General features: G+C 44.6%; 1 long non-coding RNA gene across 4 annotated transcripts in view; it reads left to right on the top strand.

Moving 5' to 3' along the window:
• The window catches only part of LOC106509907 (uncharacterized), a 96339-nt gene that overhangs the window by 60454 nt on the left and 14237 nt on the right, over positions 1-21648 (top strand). For 2 of the 4 annotated variants that reach the window (XR_002342846.2, XR_014842544.1), the window contains one exon: positions 908-1195. The exons of 1 other annotated variant lie outside the window; for it this stretch is intronic. This is a non-coding gene — a long non-coding RNA (uncharacterized LOC106509907). Of the gene's footprint in view, positions 1-907; positions 6238-21648 lie in introns of those variants that run through there. One more of the 4 variants, XR_014842543.1, reaches the window with a different exon arrangement.

The raw sequence follows: 21648 nt of genomic DNA, 5'->3' as shown, positions 1-21648 counted from the left end.
CTATTTAAAAGGAGTGCAATATAAATAAGATGAATGGAACGGTAGGTACCTACTCCACCTTCATCAAAGGCTTGATCCCGAACACACTGAATCAGAATCTGCATTTTAACAAAATCCTCTGGGGATCTGCCCACCCATCAAAGTTACTGACTGGCCAGAAAAGGCTTGAGGCTGATTCGGCAGGCAGATGCAGAAAAAAATGCATATGTCATTTTTAGCAAATACATGGGAACCTCTACAGAACTGAACTAAGAGAAAGTGGATTGTGCTGAATCGTGGAGCTGTGATAGATCTCAGCTTTCCATCTGTTCTTTAAAAGTAGGGGAATCACTGGAAAAAGCAACTTTAGGCAGATAAAAATTCTTTTAATGCTAATTTTTTATTGACATATAGTTGATTTACAGAGTTTCAGGTGTACTGCACACTGATTCAGTTATACATGCATATGTATGTTGTATGTTACGTATATATTATATATTATATATATATATATATACACTTTTTCAGATTCTTTTCCATTATAGATTATTACGAGACATTGAATACATTTCCCTGTGCTATGCAATAGGTTTTTGTTGGATAAAGCTTTTGTTGGAGCCAAGTTATAACTTAAGCTTGATACTGTGAAACAGCCCGGACCATATAGGCAGGACCAAGCTCTATGCCTGAATCAGTGTGGGAATGGGATAAGGTCCTGGAGAGGAGAGAGGTATCTTCTGAGGTTACTGCAGAGACCAAAGACCCGGGTCAGAGTCCCAGTCCCATCTATCAATGGCCGAGTACCCTTTATCAGCTGTTTACATCTCTGAGTCTCAGTGTTCTTACCTGAAAAAGGGATATAATATCTCCTTTATGGGATTTTTTATTGATAATTGGTATAATTTTTTTTTGTCTTTTGTCTTTTTAGGGCTGCACCTGCGGCATTGGAGCTGCAGCTGCTAGCCTACGCCAGAGCCACAGCAATGCCAGATCCGAGCCGTGTCTGTGACCTACACCACACGGCAATGCTGGATCCTTAACCCAACAGAGCGAGGCCAGGGATCGAACCTGCAACCTCATGGTTCCTAGTCAGATTCATTTCCGCTGCGCCAGGATGGGAGCTCCTGATAGAATATTTATAAAAGGAGCACTGCATCCCCAAAGTACAGTGGAATTATTATTGCTATGATGATAAAGCTTTGCACAGAGAGCAAAATGATGTGTTTCAGATTGTTGGGTCAAGACGTTTTGCTTATTGTCCCAGCTTTGCAACCAGATAGTTGTGTGGCTTTGATAATAGCAGCAGGAATTAAGATTTATTTAGCTCTCATTATATACCAGGTTCTGAGCTCAGGGCTTTCACGCCCTGGCCCATCCAGTCATTGGAAACCCTGCCACTCTCTGGGTTTGCGCCCTCAGCGGCCGGGGCAGGGATGCTAGGATGCTCATGCTCTGGTCTTCGAGACTGTGGGGAAGCTCAGCCCTTTTCGAAGTGCCTGGAAGACTGGCCTTCCAGAACCCGCCTTAGAATTTGTTCTCCCCTGCCTCCTCTGATGTCCTGTCATTGGCATCATCGGTGTTCCCAAGGTGTCCAGTGGCGCAGCTCGAGACAAACCCGAGCAGTGAGCTGATGGCCACGTGCTCTGCAGAGTGACTTCATCGGCGGGCAAGGTCTGAAGAGGAGTCACTTTGGCGGCTCCGGTTCCCGTCGCTATGACTCCTCACTAGAGACACTAAGAGGCACGTGGGCTGGGAGGGCACAGACCGTGCGGGCTGTTTCTGTCAACCGAGCCACAGAAGGGAACCACACGGCCCCAAGGCTGACCTCAGCCGACCACAGGGGCCAGCTCTCAGGAGGGACCGTGGGGACAGCAGGAGCTGGGTTTCCGCTTTCTCACAGGAAGGCTCAGTTGATCTCCTGGGGACCCACAGGGGCCTTGCTGAGCGGGGGTGACTCAGCTTCCTCTGTGCCCCGGCGGAGCAGGAGGACCCTGGCTACCCGGGGCTCCTTTCGCCTGTGCGCCCCCCTCTGCTTCCTGCTCTAGAAAACCTCCCGTAATTATCCAAGTCTCTGTTGACCAGAAGGTTTTTTGAAAAAACCAGTTTGTGTTTCACATTTCAGCAGCATTTGTCACTTTACAACAATCGTTTTCTCAGACATTGGTTCATCCAGTGTTCACAGCAGTCCTGAGACTTTAGGGAAGCCATTGTCCTCACTGCTACGTCTATAAGGAAGGTGAGACTCAGCCAGAGAAGGGGATTGGCTGAGGCCATGTGGCTTATGGGCGGAGAGTTCATGCTTGAGCCCAGGAGTCTAGAATACTCATTGAGGACCTTATTGCACTTTCTTGGGTGGCGCTCAGCTTATAGCCCTTATCATGTGCTCATTATGTGTACAATGGTTGTTGATTGAATGGTTGATTGTAATTTTCATCCATGGTGAGATGGATCCTTTGGGCTCTAAGCAAGTTACCATGGGGGTAGTGGGAAGGACATGGGCCTTGGAGAGACAGTTCAGGTTCAAGTTACACAAGACTCACGTTAGCTACGTGCTTTTAGGTAAGGTACAAATTCTTAAGCTGCAGTTTCCTCTGCACACAGAGGATAATGGTAGTTTTGCAGGGCAGCTCTAAGATTGAAATGAGATAAAATGGATCAAGGGATGGCACAGTGTTTGCTGCATAGAAAGTGTGTAGCAATGCACTTTTCCATTGCTTAGCTTCAGAAACTCATGAGAGTTAAACAAATCCTGCAGATATTTTCATTACATACAGAACAATGCCTTTGCTTAGTAATCTTTGAGAAATTAAGGACACACATGTACAAAGCAAATGAAGTCTGGTCCTGGTTCATTAAGTCACTATAATTGAGAAATGAGGTATCCCTTATATGTGAATTTCCCAGCTCAGTACCCCCAGTTCTGGGTTCCAAGATTTGTCACCCTTTCTTTTGACTTATTTTAGGAGGATAACATGTCTAGCCTTGTGAATCCTTTGCACTAACCATTCTCTGTTTCGTGTTTCTTGCTTCTCACTGGATGATTTGACTTTCATTGCCCTTTGCTCTTATTAACTGCAAGGAGTCACAGAGACACTTGTCATGGTGAGGAAGTGGCATGGGGTCTGAGATTTTAGACTTGGAAATAATGCTTCTATTTCAAGAAAATGCGTAAGCAATCATGATGCAATTTCTTTAAAAAATGCCCTTGATTTCAGAGTTCCTATCATGGCTCAGGGGAAACGAATCTGACTAGCATCCATGAGGATGCAGGTTTGATCCCTGGACTCACTCGGTGGGTTAAGGATCCGCCAGTGTTGTGAGCTGTGGTGTAGGTTGCAGATGTGGCTCGGATCCCACATTGCTGTGGCTGTGGTGTAGGCCAGCGACCACAGCTCCTATTAGACTCCTAGCCTGGGAACCTCCATATGCCAAGGGTGCAGCCCTAAAAGCCCCCCCCCAAAAAAAATGCCGTTGATTTCACCAATTGGATGTTTTCCATGATTTAATTTTTCTTTGAAGTTGAGTACGTGTCCAGGTGAGGTTGAACCTATTGGTGTTGACGCATTAGATTTCGCATTCTTATAGCCAGGAATGATGTTTCAGTCATCACCATGGATCCAGGGCCAGGAGCATCCTAGATTCTCAATGGATGCTTCCTGAATGAGCAAGTGTCAGGCGTTCATTCATTTATTCTACAGAAAGAGGCTGTGGACCGTCCCAAGTTATTTTCCAGGTGGGCAGGACCATCTGCCGCTTTTAGGAGCTCACGGCAGGCATGTTATTCAAGGAGACCAGCCTGAGAGGGGAGTGTGACTCCCCACAGAGGAGAGACTGGGTCAGGGCATGAGATCAGGCAGAGAAGGGGGCAAGCAGAGGGCACCGTGGTCCAAGGCAGAGTGCTCAAGGGGTGGCTGCGATGAATCAAGCCTCCTCTCTGGGTGTTGGTTGTGTGATATCAGAGAGGGACCCGCTGTCTCGAACAGCCCCACCAATTGCTAGCATGGAGAGCCTGGCAAGGAGGGTGGCCTCTGGCCAATCAAGACAAGTCTCACAGGACAAATACATCCCACGTCACACCTAGGCTGGGGGCCGGTGTGATGAGCGTCTGCAGAGAACTAGGGATTTTGTGATCTTTTCTGCTAATGGGGACTTTCAACGTGAAGCAGCCTCTGCTGGACGGAGCACGAAGGGCGTAATCACTTCTGGGGAGAGGCTGACTTTGTGGTTTAGTGACCCTTTCCAGGGCCTCCTTCACTATTCTTTCTTGATAAAGAGGATTGTAATAATTCAAAATAGTTGGAGTTTTTCTTTTCAGAGTTACACTGTGGAGAGGAAGTGGGAGAGTATGTTTGAAGGCATAGCCATGATCTATAGAGTTGTTTTCTTTTTGTTTCTTTAGGACATTTTACTGAGCACCTGTCCTGTGCTGGTCTTGAGTTGGGCGTGGCATGCAAAGATGGGCAAAGATCTGCCCCTTCACTTTAAGGATCTCCCAGTAGTGGAAGAAAGTGATTCATAAGGAATGACAATGCATCCTGATGAGTACTGAGGGGAGACAGATGAAAGAGGGCAGAGGAAGGAGTGATTAATTACGCTGTTAGCAGTCAGGGAAGCCTCACAAAAGATGTGAGGGGTTTTTAGGGATGAATAGGAGTTTTTGGGTGGAGAAGAAGAAAGTAGCATCTCAGCTAGTAAAAATGGCATGAATAATTACACAAGGACAACACATTCACAGTTTGGGAAATAATGATTGGAGAAGTATAGCTGGGGCTGTGTTGTCTGATCAAACACAGGCAGCGCAGTTAGATGTGTATTTCAGATAGACAATGAATATGTTTTAGCAGGAGCATGTCCCAAATACTGCACGAGTTATGCTTATACTGAGAACATTATTTATTCTTTATCCTAGGTTCAGTTTTCATTGGGCATCCTCTATTTTTGTTTGCTAAATCTGGTGACCCTAGGCTGGAGTACTGTAGCAGATGAGACTGTATTACAGAGGCCTTTGAAAGTCATTCTCAAACGTTTTGACTTCAGTCTCATGGGGTGGTCTTGGAAGGTTTTTAAACTGAGATGTGATATCATCAGATTTTCTGTATTACTCATGCTTCATGGAGGATGAGCTAGAAAGGGAGGAACTGGAAGCAAGGACTTTGATCTAAATAGAGAGAAAAGGGGGTTTTGAACCAGGGTAGAAATCAAGAGATCCTCGGGCAACAAGCTCCAGAGATGTTTTGCACATGGAAGCCACAGGCTTTGCTGAGAAAGGCTGAGTGTTTGTGCTGGCAACCCTTTCTTGTTGCAAGCTCGGTATGTTTGTCCTTAAAAGCTTATGACCTTCCAAACTTTCACTCCCAATAGTCTTGGGATGAGAGCCCCTCTGGAGACTGGAATTCTGTGCCATTAAGCACATGGCTCAGCGCTTAATTTCTTTAAAATATATACTCAGGCTAAATGCTGAGCCAGATAATCCCAACCTGATTAAGTGGCCAAGTCCACGCTCGGTACAGGTGGAAACATTTAGTGCCATAGCTTTAGAAGGGTCCATGAAAAAGAATGTCTTCCATATTTTATTAGGAGAGATTTATTTTTCAAAAGATGTATTTTGGAAAGGGAAGGACAGTGTTTATTTCTGAGATTAAATATACCTCCAAGGTTATAGAAGATATTTGCATTTTGTAGACTTGTGACTGAGAACTCATAGAATCGTGTTCGAAGTCACTTTGTTACTTTCCTCCTGTTAAAGCTGGAGAAGCTGCAACCCAGAAGAGACGTGACCAGCTTGGGTGGCAGAACTTGGATGTGGGTAGAGGATTTGTGACATCCAGTTAAAATGCAATAGGAATTCTCTGAACATTTAGCATTTGGAAATAGCACAATTCTTTTTCCCTGTAACTCCCAAATTACAAAGAATTTCTCCTTGAGATTTTTCAATTTGAACGAGAGTATTAACATGAGTTTTTTAAAAGAGAGTTTCATGAAATTGTGTCATTGAGAATAACCACATCTTATTCCTATTGACAGCCCCTTTGAAAGAGATTGACCCAGCCTGATTCCTGAAGATTGTCAAAGTTTTTGAAACTTGGAAAAAGGAGAGTTTATATAAGTAGGAAATAATTGTTATTTGTTGAATGCATTCTCAGCTGCAGGATTCTGACATTTTGGCAAAGGCAGGCTTTCCTTTCGATAGAGCAACTTTCAGAGCCAAAGTTGTGTTTAAAAAGAATAAAGCAAAAAGTACTATAGTTACATTTCCAAGATGAAATGTCTTTCCTTCTTAGAACTCGGAGGAGTGCTGTCTGCCTCTGCTTCATTAATTCCGGAGAGACCTTCTCTGCTAGAATGTTCCAAGGTAACTCCTCATTCAGGTTTGAGGGATTTGCTCCCTATAAAAAGACTTACCAAAATCCTCCCTCCTTTTCCTCAGCAGTGAGATACTGCGATCAAACTGGCCTAGAGTTTGAATTAGCCACTCCAAATTCAATCCTAATAGATACCTAGAAAATTTGCTTTTCTTTCTTTCCTTTTTCTTCTTTTTTCTTTTTCTTTTTCTTTTTTTAAAACAGCAGGACCTGTGGTATATAGAAGTCCCCGGGCTAAGGGGCAAATCAGATCTTCAGCTGCTGGCCTACACCACAGCCACAGCAATGCCAGATCCTTAACCCACTCAGGGAGGCCAGGGATTGAACCCACATCCTCAAAGACACTATGTTGGGTTCTTAACTCCCTGAATCACAATGGGAACTCCTGATTTATTTTGTTTCTAATATCTCAGTCCCTGGAAATCTTCTCTTATGAGGGGCACCTTCCAGCCCCTTCTGAGGCAGGGAGGGTTGGGAGAAGCAAAGGGGCCCGAGGGGCATGTCCTGTACTGGCGTCGCTTCCCAACCATAGACCTTTTCCTGGCACTGCCCTTCGCCTTCCTGGGGATTTGGCACATCCTCTCTTCCCTGTTAATATTGACAAAAAGTATTACAAACCTCTAAGTGCTAATCGCCAGATGAGGCATGTAGACAGTTAGGGCTCTCGAATATCCCTTAGGGACGGCCCACAGTATAAGCTCGAAATAAGCTGGTTCACCATCTCCCAGGCCTCTGCCCACCTCGCCGCCCACACCTGCCCTCCCAGGTCCCCGTCCTGTCCCTCATCTATTTATTTAGCAGCGTGTCTTGAGGCTCTTCCATGTGCCAGGCACGGGGCATGGCAATGAACCAGACCAGAAGCTCTGGCCAAATATTTCTTCCACTGGGTTTACTCACCCCAAGAGCCCCCGTTCTTGTTACAGTGTGAATTCTATGAGGACTTAACAATTTTCCCTTTTCATTTGATAGCCATCTAAAAAATTAACATAAAAGCCACATCCTTAACCCCCCGAGTGAGGCCAGGGCTCGAACCCTCACCCTCACAGTGACAACCTCAGGTACTTATCCCACTGAGCCACAACAGGAACTCCACCTTAAAGCCATTCTACTGCAGGATCTTGATGTCTGGGTTTACACTTGTATCATTGAGCACGTTAGAGCCAGGGATGCTTCAGCTGTTGGTCAACTTTTGGAGCACTGTCCCTCAGGCTGGGGGTCCGGGGACATATCCTTGAGCTCTGATGGTGTCCTTTTCCTCTAAACGGGTTTCGCATATTTCTCAGGTTTAACAAGCACTGGTCTAGTAGCAGCACCAGAACGATTGCCTGTAGCCATGAGGCTCTTCCCCAACTTGGGTCACGCAGGTCTCACGGGAGGCAGGAGAAACGGTGCCCTGAAGAGGTCCCGCCCCAATGCCTGTGAATGTGCTACGTCACACGTAGAGAGAGCTGGTCTTTTGGGGAGATCCTCCTGCGTTACCTGGTGTGCCCGATGTGATCCAGTGGATCCTTCAAAGTAGAAGAGGTATATACACCCCAGAGAGTTAAAAACAGGTACTCCCACAACTACGGGTCCATGTGTGGTCACACCTGCCCTGGTCACAATCGTCAAAAGGTAGTCATAGCCAGTGTCCGGGAACAGATGCCTGGATGAACAAAATGCAGTGTATATACGCAGTGAAATATTATCCAGACATAGAAAGGCATGAAGTACTTATACTTAGTACGACACCAAGGAACCTCTAAAACATTATCCTAGATGAAGGAAGCCAGACGCCGAGGTCACACGTTGTATGGTTTCATGCATATGAAATATCCAGCACAGGTGCATCCAGTGAGACAGAAAGCAGGTTGGTGTTGCCACGGGCTTGGGGGCAAGGGGAATGGGGAATAACCGCTCAATGGGTGAAGGTCCTACTTGGGAGTTGTTCTAACTGAAAAAAAAATAAAATCACCAATGATTAGCAATGAGTTTTACCTTCCTTCTTTATATAGTGCAAGGCCAGTTTTAAATGCAAATATAAGAGCATTCAACCCATATGAGGAATTATCAAAATTACACAGTTTGTATTTATAGCCGACATCTTCAAGGTCAAGGGAAAGATGATGAAGACTTTCCAGCAGTGACAGGAAGGCATTGAACCACGCCGGGGGCCTTCTGAGTGTTGGGTCTCAGGAGGGTGCTCAGGTCGCACACCTTGAAGCTGCTCCTGAGCACACTGCCTGCCCTTTGCTGAATCACGCCCCCATCTCCTTGACAACACTCCTTGCATCTCTAAGATAAATTCCATGCACTTGAATCCTTGTCTTAGGTTGCTTTAGGGTTGGGGGTGGGGCAGGAATCCAGACTCTGGCCCCCTCACTGTATCCATAGTTCAAAGGAGAGGAGTAGGAAAAGCTTGGAGACGCGAGCCGTGTGCTGTGGGAGAGGCTGTGGCTTGGGGTGGTGCAGAGTCTCCCTGGAGAAGTGGGGGTTGAGCCGCATCTTAGAGGGTGTGCTAGCTGGGAGACAGTCCGGCAGGGGTGGGGATTCTGTGCTGGGACTGGCCAATGCGATTAGTGACACAGGGACAGCCTTTGGAGCTACTCCAAACCACATTTCAAAGGCTCTCGTGCACGTGATCACACGTGAGTCTCAGCAAAACCCATTAGGCAGAAAGGGTAGAGGAATGAAGACATCTCAACTATCCGGAACCCAAGGGCCTAGTGGATTCTTCACTGGAACCCAGTTCTTTTGCTCCTGGAGCCCCTGGGGATCTCACCACGCCACGCAGCTCCGGAAGATCGGAAGATGGGGGCCATGAAGCTTAGTCAGAGGAGTCCGTGGTCCTGAGGTCACAGGCGTGTGGGGAGACATGCGGTGTCCCTCTCTTGTTCTGTATAAAAGGCACAGGGAATTTAATAGAGAGACCCGAGGTCCTGGATTCCGTACACATCCGAAATGATTTCTGTAGGAGAAGCAGCCCCACCTTTGGACATGTTGGCTGAGAGCATCTGTTCTGGAACCGTGACCTGAACACACGTGGGAGCTGTCTGCCTTTACTTAAGATTCTGATTTTGCAAGGAGGGCCCGGCTAGGAACTTATCTTGGGGTTAGAGGTGAGGAAGGGGTTTCAAAAGAGATAAAGAAGTCAGATTTCAGGGTCGCGGTGGTCAGCGCCCCCGGGCTCGCCGGCGGCAGTCCTGGAGGAAGGCTGTTCAATAGACTGTGAGTTTCCTCTTGGAAGAGTCTCAGCTTTTCCTCCAACACCCAGAAGAGAGGACCAAAATATGTTGTAAGTTACTTGGTTCCAAAACGTCCTCTCTTTTTATTTTTCTAACTTCTGTAAAAATAAAATAACTTTGACATGACAGTCACTTGTGAAAATACAAGTCAATGAAATGGAATTTCGAAACTCTAAGTGAAGCAAATGTTTGGATTATCTTGTTTCAATTAAGATGCCGTGCGTTTTGCCTTTTAAGAAGGAGGATTCTGTCATGTTCTCTGTTTAAATGTACTGCACCCAGAGGTTAACTTTTGAACCAGCAGAAAATGGGAGGAAACGGGAAAGTACTAGAAGTAAAACGGGAGGGGGAGGGGAGCCACGTAGCAGACGAAGCAGAGATTTTTGAGTCAGAGAGGTCTGAGTTTGAATCCCGGTTCTGTGCTCGCTAGCTGTGTGACGCTGGGTAACTTACTGAACCTCTCTGAGCCTCGGTTTCCTCATCAAGAGAATGCATGCAATTATCCTGCAGCTTTGGTTTTGGGGAATGATGGAATGGGATAACGTCTGTGGTTTGGCCTGGTGCAGAGGAGGCCCTCATGTAAATATTGAATGAATAAATAATAACTCTTGAAAATATTATTTCTGACTATCTGTGGAGCACTCCCTGATTTTCAATGTACCCTTGAGAGTCCACGGATACCTAGGATGTGTCATTCTGTTGTGACCCCTAGACTTAGTTTTCCGAACAATTGACTTCAACTCCTTTGGGTAGGCTGGCCCTTAGCACAGGAGTTGAGAGCCCTTCTTCCTTCCTCCCCACTTCCTTCTTTCCCGCCCTCCTTTCCTTCCCTCATTCCTTCTGTTTATTAAAATTCAGTTATCTTCCATGCCTTGGCTTGGGAGTAAAGGCTTTGAGGTCAGTCAGACGTGGTCTTGCCTCTGAGAAGTTCAGAGTTTTGTGGGAGAGACACAGGGGAGGAAGCCCCAGACTGTGGGTGGCGTGGGGCGGGGAGAGGAGCAGGCTTCCCCAGAAGGGATGGGGGCCACTCCAGGGAGGGGGCGTAAGGGCTGAAGGGCCTGAGGATGCCAGGGGACCAGTGAGGGGGTTCGGGTGGCCGAGCACGGCCGACAGAGCCCCGGGGAGGTGAGGACTCAGGGGCCAGAAGGGACCAGACAGCCACAGACATTGCAGGCCCTTAGAAGGTGTGTAGACTTCACTCCATCAGCCACAGAGAGCGAGAGCAGGGCATAAAAATGGCCAAAGGCACATGCTAGAGTCCATCAGGGCCCAGACTTGAGGGGGTGGTGATATCAGCGAGAGGGGTCAAGAGCCTGTTTTAATTTTTTTATTATTATTTATTTATTTATTATTCTTTTAGGGCTGCACCCATGGCCTATGGAAGTTCCCTGGCCAGGGGTCGAATTGGAGCTGCAGCTGCCAGCCTACACCACAGCCACAGCAACACAGGGTCCAAGCCGCATCTGTGCCCTACACCACCGCTAAGGCAACGCCGGATCCTTAACCCACTGAGCGAGGTCAGGGATGGAGCCCGCATCCTCATGGATACTAGTCAGGTTCTTAAGCCACTGAGACACAACGGGAACTCCTCAAGGAGCCTATTTTTAAAATCAACTGAACGATGAGAAGGGTCAGAGCTTAGAGATGGGGCAGGTAGAGAGGAAGAGATGGTGGGAACAGCTCCAACAAGAAATTGGGGGTGGGGGATGAGGAAGGCGGGGAGCACCCCAGGTTAGTGCTGCGGGGTGGGGAGCCTATTCCTAACTCCCTCTGAAGCAGAGGCCCCTCTCCGTGGAGGAGAGACTGTCTCACCCCAAGGATGACCTGGAAATGGCCCAACTTCACACTGGGCTTTCCAGGTCCAGGCCTGCTGTAAACACGCGCTGAATGAGTGGATGCCGGAAGTGATGCTCCTACGGAAGGTGGCAGAGGTGAGGGCTGGCGGGCTGTTTTGAGTCTTGTTGCTCATCGGCCTTTCAGTTGCATCCTTGGTAAGCAGTCACGTGCTTCATCCCTCGAGGTCATCTTCAGCACCTCCTCCTGGGCCCCTGGGCCCTGGTCATGAGCTAAGAGGAGGTCAATGTGGCGGAGCAGCTCCAGTCCCCCTCCTATCAGCATCTTGTCCACAGCAGACCTTGGTCTGCGTCTCGGGTTTTGTTTTTGTTTTTTGCCTTTTTAAGTTTTATTGAAGTGTAGTGGATTTACAAGATTGTGTTGATTTCTGCTGCACAACAACATGATTCAGTGACACACAAACACACATCCTTTCTCTTTCAGATTCTTCTCCCACATAGCAAATGACATATTTGCAAATGTGTCTCGTTACCTCAGTGCGGAGTCTTGGCTTAGCTGGCTGCCTGGGCCCCCAGGTCTGTTTGGGTTGGAAGTTGCAAGCTGTCCTTTTTGCAAAGTAGGGTGATCCGAAGTGCCTTTCCTGGGCAGACCCAGGCTCAGCTCAGAGACCTGCGGCCAGTTTGTCTCTGAGCAGAAGGGACGAACCATATCAGGATTCCAAGTTCAAGTTGGATTCTGTAGTTTCACAACTAAGTGCACACACCATCAAGCTGGTGACTACTCCCGAGCCGGTTAGAATTCCTCCTCGTTCTGTCACACATCGTAATGGGTGAGGCCTCTCATGGATCTCTTGGACTCTCTGTGCCTCGGTGCTTCAGGACACCACCGAGCGGGTGTGGACAGTACATGGACAACGTGTTATGTTCCTTTCCTCTCACCGTGTTTGACTGAGTCCACCCCTCATGAGTAAGGGGCATGGTGTCACCCACTCCTCTCGCTTTCCAGAACTCCAGCTTTGTGACATTAGCAAGTTTAATGCTTCACCTTCTTATTGAAGTCAAGTTTCTTGAGGCATTATTTACATTCAGTAAACTTCTGCCTTGTCAGGTGTACATTTCAAGAATTTTGAGGGAGTTCCCTTCATGGCGCAGTGGTTAATGAATCCGACTAGGAACCATGAGGTTGTGGGTTCGATCCCTGGCCTTGCTCAGTGGGTTAAGGATTCAGTGTTGCTGTGAGCTGTGGCATAGGTTGCAGACATGGCTCAGATCCTGTGTTGCTGTGGCTCTGGTGTAGGTCAGTGGCTACAGCTCCGATTCGACCCCTAGCTTGGGAACCTCCATATGCTGCAGGAGTAGCCCAAGAAATGGCAAAAAGGCAAAAAGGCAAAAAAAAAAAAAAAAAAGATAAGAGTTTGTATTCCCTGTACACTGGTGTGTTTCGTACAACCCAGAGTTGTACAAGGCATAGGGTTTCCCTTTTCAACTTGTCTGCCGGGAAGTTCAGTGCCAGGTGTGATGTTCATTGTCAAGGTTTCCTCTGAACCTCTTTTCACTACTTGTTCATGTCCTCTTTATTGTCCCAGCTGTGAATAATTCATTTGCCCAGGCTGTCTCAGGTACCCCTTCTCTGTGTTCCTGGGGGGACTCATCTTAGTCTATCATTGTGTTCACAAAGTGAATTATTACCATGCTCATGGAGCTGATTCACCTCTTGTTTGAAGAACTCCTGCACAATAATGCTCCTCTTCCTGCCCTAACCCCCCAAAGCTGTCTTATGAGGGTTTAACGCATTCCTTAGATACTTAAGGAGAATTTGCATGGATTTTAGATGGGTTTTGCCTCAGGAAAGTCTTGGTCCAGAAGGAAAAGTGAAGCTATGAATCTGAATAACTATAAAACCAGGCAAAATATGTTGATTAAGTTAAAAGAATTATGATGCTTCAGGAATTCAAGAGATGGGAGAAAGTGTGTCTGCAGTAGAGATAGGGAAGGCTTATTTGAATAGTTTTAAATTAAAAAAAAATTTGAAAAAAATCAATGTCTTCAGCGTCAACTCTGTAAATCCTTCAGGGATGAGATGGCTTGTGTAAACTACCACTGCCTACAAAAGAGGTACCACGGGGAAGGAGGTCTGGGCTTGTTTGGGGAAGCCTACCACCTCCGTGATGGGGTGCTGCCTGGTTGTGATGGCAGGGCTGAGGAGGTGACCACGAGGGAGGGCAGCTGGGGAAGAGCCTTGCCTGTCGCAGGCAAAACCAACCAAAGGTGAGGAGTGGGCCAGGAGGACGCTGGTTTTGAGAGACAACGGGGCACATTCTGTCCATCTGGGATGATGCTGAGGGACCCAGCGTTTTTAGCAATGTCAACAGTTGGAATAGGGAGGGCAACCGGCTCTGTGCATCACACCTGGGCTATAGAGGACAGTTGGCCCTTCTGGGGTCCCGAGACACCAGCAGACCCGGGCTGATGAAGTTGCACTGCCTGACTGCAAAGTCTCCACTCCTTCCTGTGTCCACGGTCTGTCCAAGAACAGTGAAGACAACCCTGCTCAGAGGAGTCCAGGCACGAAGCCCGAACCCTCCTCCATGGGTGTCTGATGTCTGACCCAATCTTTGGCAGTGTTATTTTTTTTTTTAAACAGCTAAACCCCTAAACCAAACAAATACAGAAGTGAAAGTAAGGCTTTCTCGTGGAGCACAGGGGGCCATAGCTCTGGTGGAAACAAAATTATTCTCATGACAAAGCTGTTGATCTTCTGTGGCTCTTTTCCTGTGGCCCACTGGCTGGGCTGGTTCTCTTCCTGGGGACAGTGGTGAGTAGGTTTCCATTGCTCTCTGAATTACGCACAACAGGAAAGTCTCCTCTCTGAATTACCTTCAAGGCCAAGGGTGCCTATCCAGAGTATTTCTTTTGTCTTTAAGATTCTCTGATTCTTAGAGAGTAGTTTTGTTTTTTTGTTTTTTGTTTTTTTTTTGTTTGTTTGGTTTTTAATGTCGTATGCTCTTTTTCTTAAGACCTTTCAAATATTTTTGGCTGTGCCCATGGTATGTGGACGTTCCTGGGCCAGGGATTGAACTCAAGCCACAGCAGTGACAATGCCAGATCCTTAACCCACCAGGGAACGCCTGGATTTTTTTTTTTTTTTTGTAATAAAAGTGGATGCAAAAAATAAGGAAATAATTATTGGGTTTGGTTTACACTGTACTGATTTCCAAAGTTTGACCTTCACTCCTAAAGAAAATAGATTGTATGAGAAATCAGAACTATAGTCATGATAATACCTGACATTAATTAATTAACTTAGTAAATTTCAGGGCTTTTGCTAAACTTTTTACACATATTAACTCAATGCACTTTCATTATAAGTCCATGTGCCAGATGCCATTGTTGTTCCAATTTTAGAGGTCACTAAACTGAGACACAGAGAAATGAAGTAACTTTCCCGAAGTCCCACAGCAGTTACAAGACCGAGCCAGGATTTAAAATTAGGAAGACTAGTCTTTCTTGAAGGAGCTTGCTTTATGACCCACTCATTAGTCTCATAAAATCCCAGAAAAGGGGAAGAAATATAACAAAGATTTGGAGTCAGTTACTCCAAAATTTGTCACTTAACATCTAGACGACCTTGTGTAAATTCTTTCCATTGTTTGAAAACGGAGCTGATGGCATCTACCTCTCCAGGGATGATCTGAGGACTAAATTAGATAATCTGTCTTCAACCTGGTGTGCGAGACAGTTACAGCACTCGTTGACGCCGAGTAACTGATGGCCAAGAGAGGACAGGGGAGGGCCTGTCTAGTCCCAACTCCAAATCCTGTCCATCAAATGCGGTGTGATCTCTTTACAAGTTTAAATAAGATCAAAGATGATGTGACTAGGCATCTTTTGTTCTGAAAAGCAAAACATGAAAAGCGCATGTTTTATTCTGAAAAGCAAACCAACAAGAAGCAAAAACGGTCTTGCTGAATTCTAGAAGTCATTGACTCACAGAACTCAAAAACGCGCAGGACCCGTGCCCGCTTCTTGTCGAGGACCTGGGTCCGTGGAGCCTAAGAGCCCCCCTCCCGCACAATCCCATATGCAGGAAATATTAGGGTCGGTCCTGATTCCCAGGTCTTCCAAAGTGAAACCCAAAGGGCTGGAAAAGGGCCCCATAAGGAACTCCTGTGGTGGCAGGAACATCCTGCTGCATCTTGGCGGTGACAACCTCAGGAGCCAGGCTGTGACACTGTCCTATGGTTCTGTGCGATGTCGCCCCTGGGGAAACCCGAGCACAGCACACACAGCCTTTCAGGATCTCCTCGTCCGTCGTCTTTCTTATGATTGCGTGGAAATCTACCACTGTCTCCAAAGAAAAGTTTAATTTTCATGGCAGAATCCAAAGACACGAGAGAATAAAGAGATCAGCTCCATGGCTGTAATCAGCCATCGCTCTCTCTCTTTTTCGACCCTCTCCTCTTCATCCGTTCGGTTAAAAAATTCCTCTAATCCGTTACACATTCTCGCATCACCTCTGCATTCTTATCAGGTTTTTGCAGCAGGGAGATAAAGACCCACAGTATCCTCACATCAAGCAGCAAAGAATCTTTCCTTCCTAAATTAAGCTGAAACCGCAGCGCGGGCCTCCGCGTTGTAACCAGTGACGGGAAAGGGGAAGCCAGCGGGAAAGGGGGCAGCGGGGCAGAGATGCTGAACCCTGAGTGGGGGCCTTCAGCCGGGCCCTCCCCCCACCCCTGACCTATTTTCTCTGGCCTCCAAAAGCAGAGAGATGCTAGAAAGCAGGACCTGATAGCATCTTGTCTGTTCCCACCAGATAAGCATTCCCAAGTCTGCCTCTGTCCGTCACCGCTCCGGAGGCCAAGGTGCTGCAGTAATCAGTGGAAACAAGAGCCTGCTATTAGCTGCCAAAGGCCTGTGCTCCCTGCATCCCCTGCCTAGTTCAAGGTTTCTTGGTCTGGGTTGAAAGGCTGACATTCATGGTAATGAATAGTACATTTTAAATCCCTGCTCTCTATCCCACAGGCATCCTGCCCAGGGACAACTGAGAAGGGCAAGAAGCATGATAATAAGGGAACCCAAGACTTCTTTTTTAACTACCTAAGAATGCTGCTGGTGGTTACAGAGAAAACAATCCTGACATGGGTTTTTATTAATCCTCTGCCCGTGCATTTGGGACCAGGATAGAGAGGCTAAAATTCAAGCCAGACTGCTCTGGCTCCCTTCGGAAACGGCTGGATCTAATCTTCAGAAATAACAGCGCGCCAGTTTCTTTGTTTATTTTCCAGAGTAAAATACTAATTCATGTAAATGAATCACTGAACTAGGTCTGTTAGACAACTTCTTATTTTCTTAATGACTCCCATTTTCTGGAAACCCCAGGGCATGTTTCTAAGGATGTTGATCATCTAGATGCTTCCCTGTGTATTTGATGCTGGATCCGTACTATTTGTAATTCTCTTAATGGTTCTTATGCTCGCCTGCTTCTCGCTCTTTGAAACTTGATTTCCTGTTTATCTGACCGATTCTTAGCAATCTTTCAAGATGCGCCACAAAACAAATGTTTTGTTTTCGTTTTTTCTTTTTCTTTTCATTTCTAATTTCAAGATTATTTTTGAAATGGGAACATTTATTTCCAACTCATAGGCATTGGCGAGGTTTCTACTCTTTGGTGAAATAAGAAGTCTGAACTTAATTTTTTTTTTTTTTTTTTTTTTTTTTTTTTTTTCTTGTTTTATTTAATTTTTTTTCCCCGCTGTACAGCATGGGGAACAAGTTCCTCTTACATGTATACATTTTTTCCTCCACCCTTTGTTCTGTTGCAATATAAGTATCAAGACACAATTCTCAATGCTACTCAGCAGGATCTCATTGTAAATCCATTCCAAGTTGTATCCAATAACCCCAAGCTCCCGATCCCTCCCACTCCCTCCCCCTCCCATCAGGCAGCCACAAGTCTCTTCTCCAAGTCCATGACTTTCTTTTCTGAGGAGATGTTCATTTGTGCTGGATATTAGATTCCAGTTATAAGTGATATCATATGGTATTTGTCTTTGTCTTTCTGGCTCATTTCACTCAGGATGAGATTCTCTAGTTCCATCCATGTTGCTGCAAATGGCATTATGTTGTTCTTTTTTATGGCTGAGTAGTATTCCATTGTGTATATATAGCACATCTTCCGAATCCAATCATCTGTCGATGGACATTTGGGTTGTTTCCATGTCCTGGCTATTGTGAATAGGGCTGCAATGAACCTGCGGGTGCATGTGTCTCTATTAAGTAGAGTTTTGTCCGGATATATACCCAAGAGTGGGATTGCAGGGTCATATGGAAGTTCTATGTATAGATTTCTAAGGTATCTCCAAACTGTTCTCCATAGTGGCTGTACCAGTTTACATTCCCACCAGCAGTGCAGGAGAGTTCCCTTTTCTCCACAGCCCTCCAGCACTTGTTATTTGTGGATTTATTAATGATGGCCATTCTGACTGGTGTGAGATGGTATCTCATGGTAGTTTTGATTTGCATTTCTCTTATACTCAGCGATGTTGAGCATTTTTTCATGTGTTTGTTGGCCATCTGTATATCTTCTTTGGAGAAATGTCTATTCAGGTCTTTTGCCCATTTTTCCATTGATTGATTGGTTTTTTTGCTGTTGGGTTGTATAAGTTGTTTATATATTCTAGAGATTAAGCCCTTGTCAGTTGCATCATTTGAAACTGTTTTCTCCCATTCTGTAAGTTGTCTTTTTGTTTTCTTTTGGGTTTCCTTTGCTGTGCAAAAGCTTTTCAGTTTGATGAGGTCCCATGGGTTTATTTTTGCTCTAGTTTCTATTGCTTTGGGAGACTGACCTGAGAAAATATTCATGATGTTGATGTCAGAGAGTGTTTTGCCTATGTTTTCTTCTAGGAGTTTGATGGTGTCCTGTCGTATATTTAAGTCTTTCAGCCATTTGGAGTTTATTTTTGTGCATGGTGTGAGGGTGTGTTCTAGTTTCATTGCTTTGCATACAGCTGTCCAGGTTTCCCAGCAATGCTTGCTGAATAGACTTTCTTGTTCCCATTTGATGTTCTTGCCTCCCTTGTCAAAGATTAATTGACCATAGGTGTCAGGGTTAATTTCCAGATTCTCTATTCTGTTCCATTGGTCTGTCTGTCTGTTTTGATACCAGTACCACACTGTTTTGATGACTGTGGCTTTGTAGTATTTCTTGAAGTCTGGGAGAGTTATGCCTCCTGCTTGGTTTTTGTTTCTCAGGATTGCTTTGGCGATTCTGGGTCTTTTGTTGTTCCATATAAATGTTTGGATTGTTTGTTCTAGTTCTGTGAAAAATGTCATGGGTAATTTGATAGGGATTGCATTGAATCTGTAGATTGCTTTGGGTAGGATGGCCATTTTCACAATATTGATTTTTCCAATCCAGGAACATGGAATATCTTTCCATTTTTTTACATCTTCTTTGATTTCTTTGATTAAGGTTTTATAGTTCTCGGCATATAGGTCCTTTACCTCTTTGGTTAGGTGTATTCCGAGGTATTTGATTTTGTGAGGTACAATTTTAAAAGGTATCGTATTTTTGTATTCCTTTTCTAATGCTTCATTGCTGGTATACAGAAATGCAACTGACTTCTGAATGTTAATTTTATATCCTGCCACTTTGCTGAATTTATTAATCAGTTCAAGGAGTTTTGGGGTTGAGTCCTTAGGGTTTTCTAGGTATAGAATCATGTCATCTGCATACAGTGACAGTTTGATCTCTTCTCTTCCTATATGGATGCCTTTGATTTCTTTTGTTTGTCTAATTGCTGTGGCTAAGACTTCCAAAACTATGTTGAAGAGCAGTGGTGAGAGTGGGCATCCCTGTCTTGTTCCAGATTTGAGTGAGAAGGCTTTCAGTTTTTCCCCATTGAGGATTATATTTGCTGTGGGTTTATCATAAATGGCTTTGATTATATTCAGGAATGTTCCCTCTATACCCACTTTGGCGAGGGTCTTGATCATGAATGGATGTTGAACTTTGTCAAATGCTTTTTCTGCATCTATTGAGATGATCATATGATTTTTGACTTTTTTTTTGTTAATGTGGTGTATGATGTTGATTGATTTGCGTATGTTGAACCATCCTTGTGAACCTGGGATGAACCCAACCTGGTCATGGTGTATAATTTTTTTGATATGTTGTTGGATTCGGTTGGCTAAGATTTTGTTGAGAAGTTTTGCATCTATATTCATCAATGATATTGGGCGATAGTTTTCTTTTTTGGTGGTATCTCTGCCTGGTTTTGGAATGAGGGTGATGGTGGCCTCATAGAATGTCTTTGGGAGTATTCCTTCTTCTTCAACCTTTTGAAAGAGTTTAAGGAGGATGGGCACCAATTCCTCTTTATATGTTTGATAGAATTCACCTGTGAAGCCATCTGGTCCTGGGCTTTTATTTGTAGGGAGTGATTTTATGACCTCTTCAATTTCATTTCTAGTGATTGGTCTGTTCAGTTGGTCTGTTTCTGCTTGATTCAGTTTTGGCAGGCTGTAAGATTCTAGAAAATTGTCCATTTCTTCCAGATTGTCAAACTTATTGCCATATAGTTGTTCATAGTATTCTCTTATGGTTTTTTGTATTTCTGCTGTATCCGTTGTGATTTCTCCTTTTTCATTTATAATTTTGGTGATTTGGGTTCTTTCTCTCCTCTTTTTAGTGAGTCTGGCCAGGGGTTTATCAATTTTGTTCACCTTTTCAAAGAACCAGCTCTTGGTTTTATTAATTTTCTCTATTGTTTTTTGAGTCTCTATTTTATTGATTTCTTCTTTGATCTTTACAATTTCCTTCCTTCTGCTGACTTTAGGACTTCTTTGTTCTTCTTTTTCTAATTCATTTAGGTGGAGGGTTAAGTTGTCAATTTGGGATCTTTCTTCTTTTTTGAGAAAGGCCTGGATTGCTATAAATTTCCCTCTGAGCACTGCTTTCGCAGCATCCCATAGATTTTGAGAGGTTATGTCTTCATTATCATTTGTTTCAAGATAGTTTTTAATTTCCTTCTTGATTTCCTCATTGACCCATTGGTTTTTTAGTAGCATGTTGTTTAGTCTCCATGGAGTAGGTTTTTTCTCTTTCCTTTTCCCATGGTTGATTTCTAATTTCATGGCATTGTGGTCAGAGAAGATACTTGAGATAATTTCTATGCTCCTAAATTTATTGAGATTCGCTTTATGTCCCAATATGTGGTCGATTCTTGAGAATGTTCCATGAGCATTTGAGAAGAATGTGTATTCTGATTTTTTTGGATGTAGTGTCCTGAAGATATCAATTAAGTCTAACTTTTCTATTGTTTCCTTTAGGATCTCTGTTGCTTTATTGGTTTTCTGTCTAGAGGATCTGTCCATTGATGTGAGGGGGGTATTTAGGTCTCCTACTATGATTGTATTCTCATCAATATCTCCCTTTATGTCTGTTAATATTTGTTGTATGTATCTGGGTGCTCCTATGTTTGGGGCATATATGTTGATGATAGTAACATCCTCTCCTTGGATGGATCCCTTAATCATTAAATAGTGTCCTTCTTTGTCTTTCTTTATGTCTTTTGTTTTAAAGTCTATTTTGTCTGATATGAGCGTTGCAACTCCTGCTTTTCTGTCATGTCTATTGGCATGAAATACTTTTCCCCAGCCTTTCACTTTCAATCTATATGTGTCTTTTGTCCTAAGGTGAGTTTCTTGTAGGCAGCATATTGAAGGTTTTTGCCGTTTTATCCACTCAGCCATTCTGTGTCTTTTGATTGGGGCATTCAGTCCATTGACATTTAAGGTGATAATTGATAGATGATTATTTATTGCCATTTGATCCTCGTGTTCCAGTTGATTCTATGGTTCTCCATTCTTCTTTTTTTTTTTTTTTTGGTTGGATGGTCTCCTGTTATTATCTGCTTGAGTGTATTTTTTTTTTTCATTTTTTGCAAATGCAATATTTGGTTTTGGCTTGTGGTTGCCCTGTTTTTTAAGTATGCTAACCCCTTCCCATAATTGTGTGTTTTAGCCTGATGGTCCTGTAAGTTCAAACACTTCATTATTATATTAAAATTAAGAAGAGAGACATACATACAAACAAAAAGGATTATTTACCTCCTAACATCCCTTGCCCACATTTTATGGTTTTGATGACTCTTTTATTTTTTTCTTTTTAATTTTATTTTGTTTGAAGCATGTTCATGATTAAATCTGTGTGCTGGCTTATTTGAGTGACTGCTCTCTGATTGTATCTTCCTCAGTCCTAGTTCTTCCTCTTCTTCTTCTTCTTCT

This window comes from Sus scrofa, chromosome 3 (assembly GCF_054392235.1).
Source record: "Sus scrofa isolate SSC_HxYL_T2T_F1_AM1 chromosome 3, Sscrofa_HxYL_maternal_Yorkshire_Landrace_v2.0, whole genome shotgun sequence".
In the NCBI taxonomy this organism is placed as follows: domain Eukaryota; kingdom Metazoa; phylum Chordata; class Mammalia; order Artiodactyla; family Suidae; genus Sus; species Sus scrofa.
The sequence above is the reverse complement of the archived record's forward strand: the minus strand, read 5'-3'. Positions and strand labels throughout refer to the sequence as shown.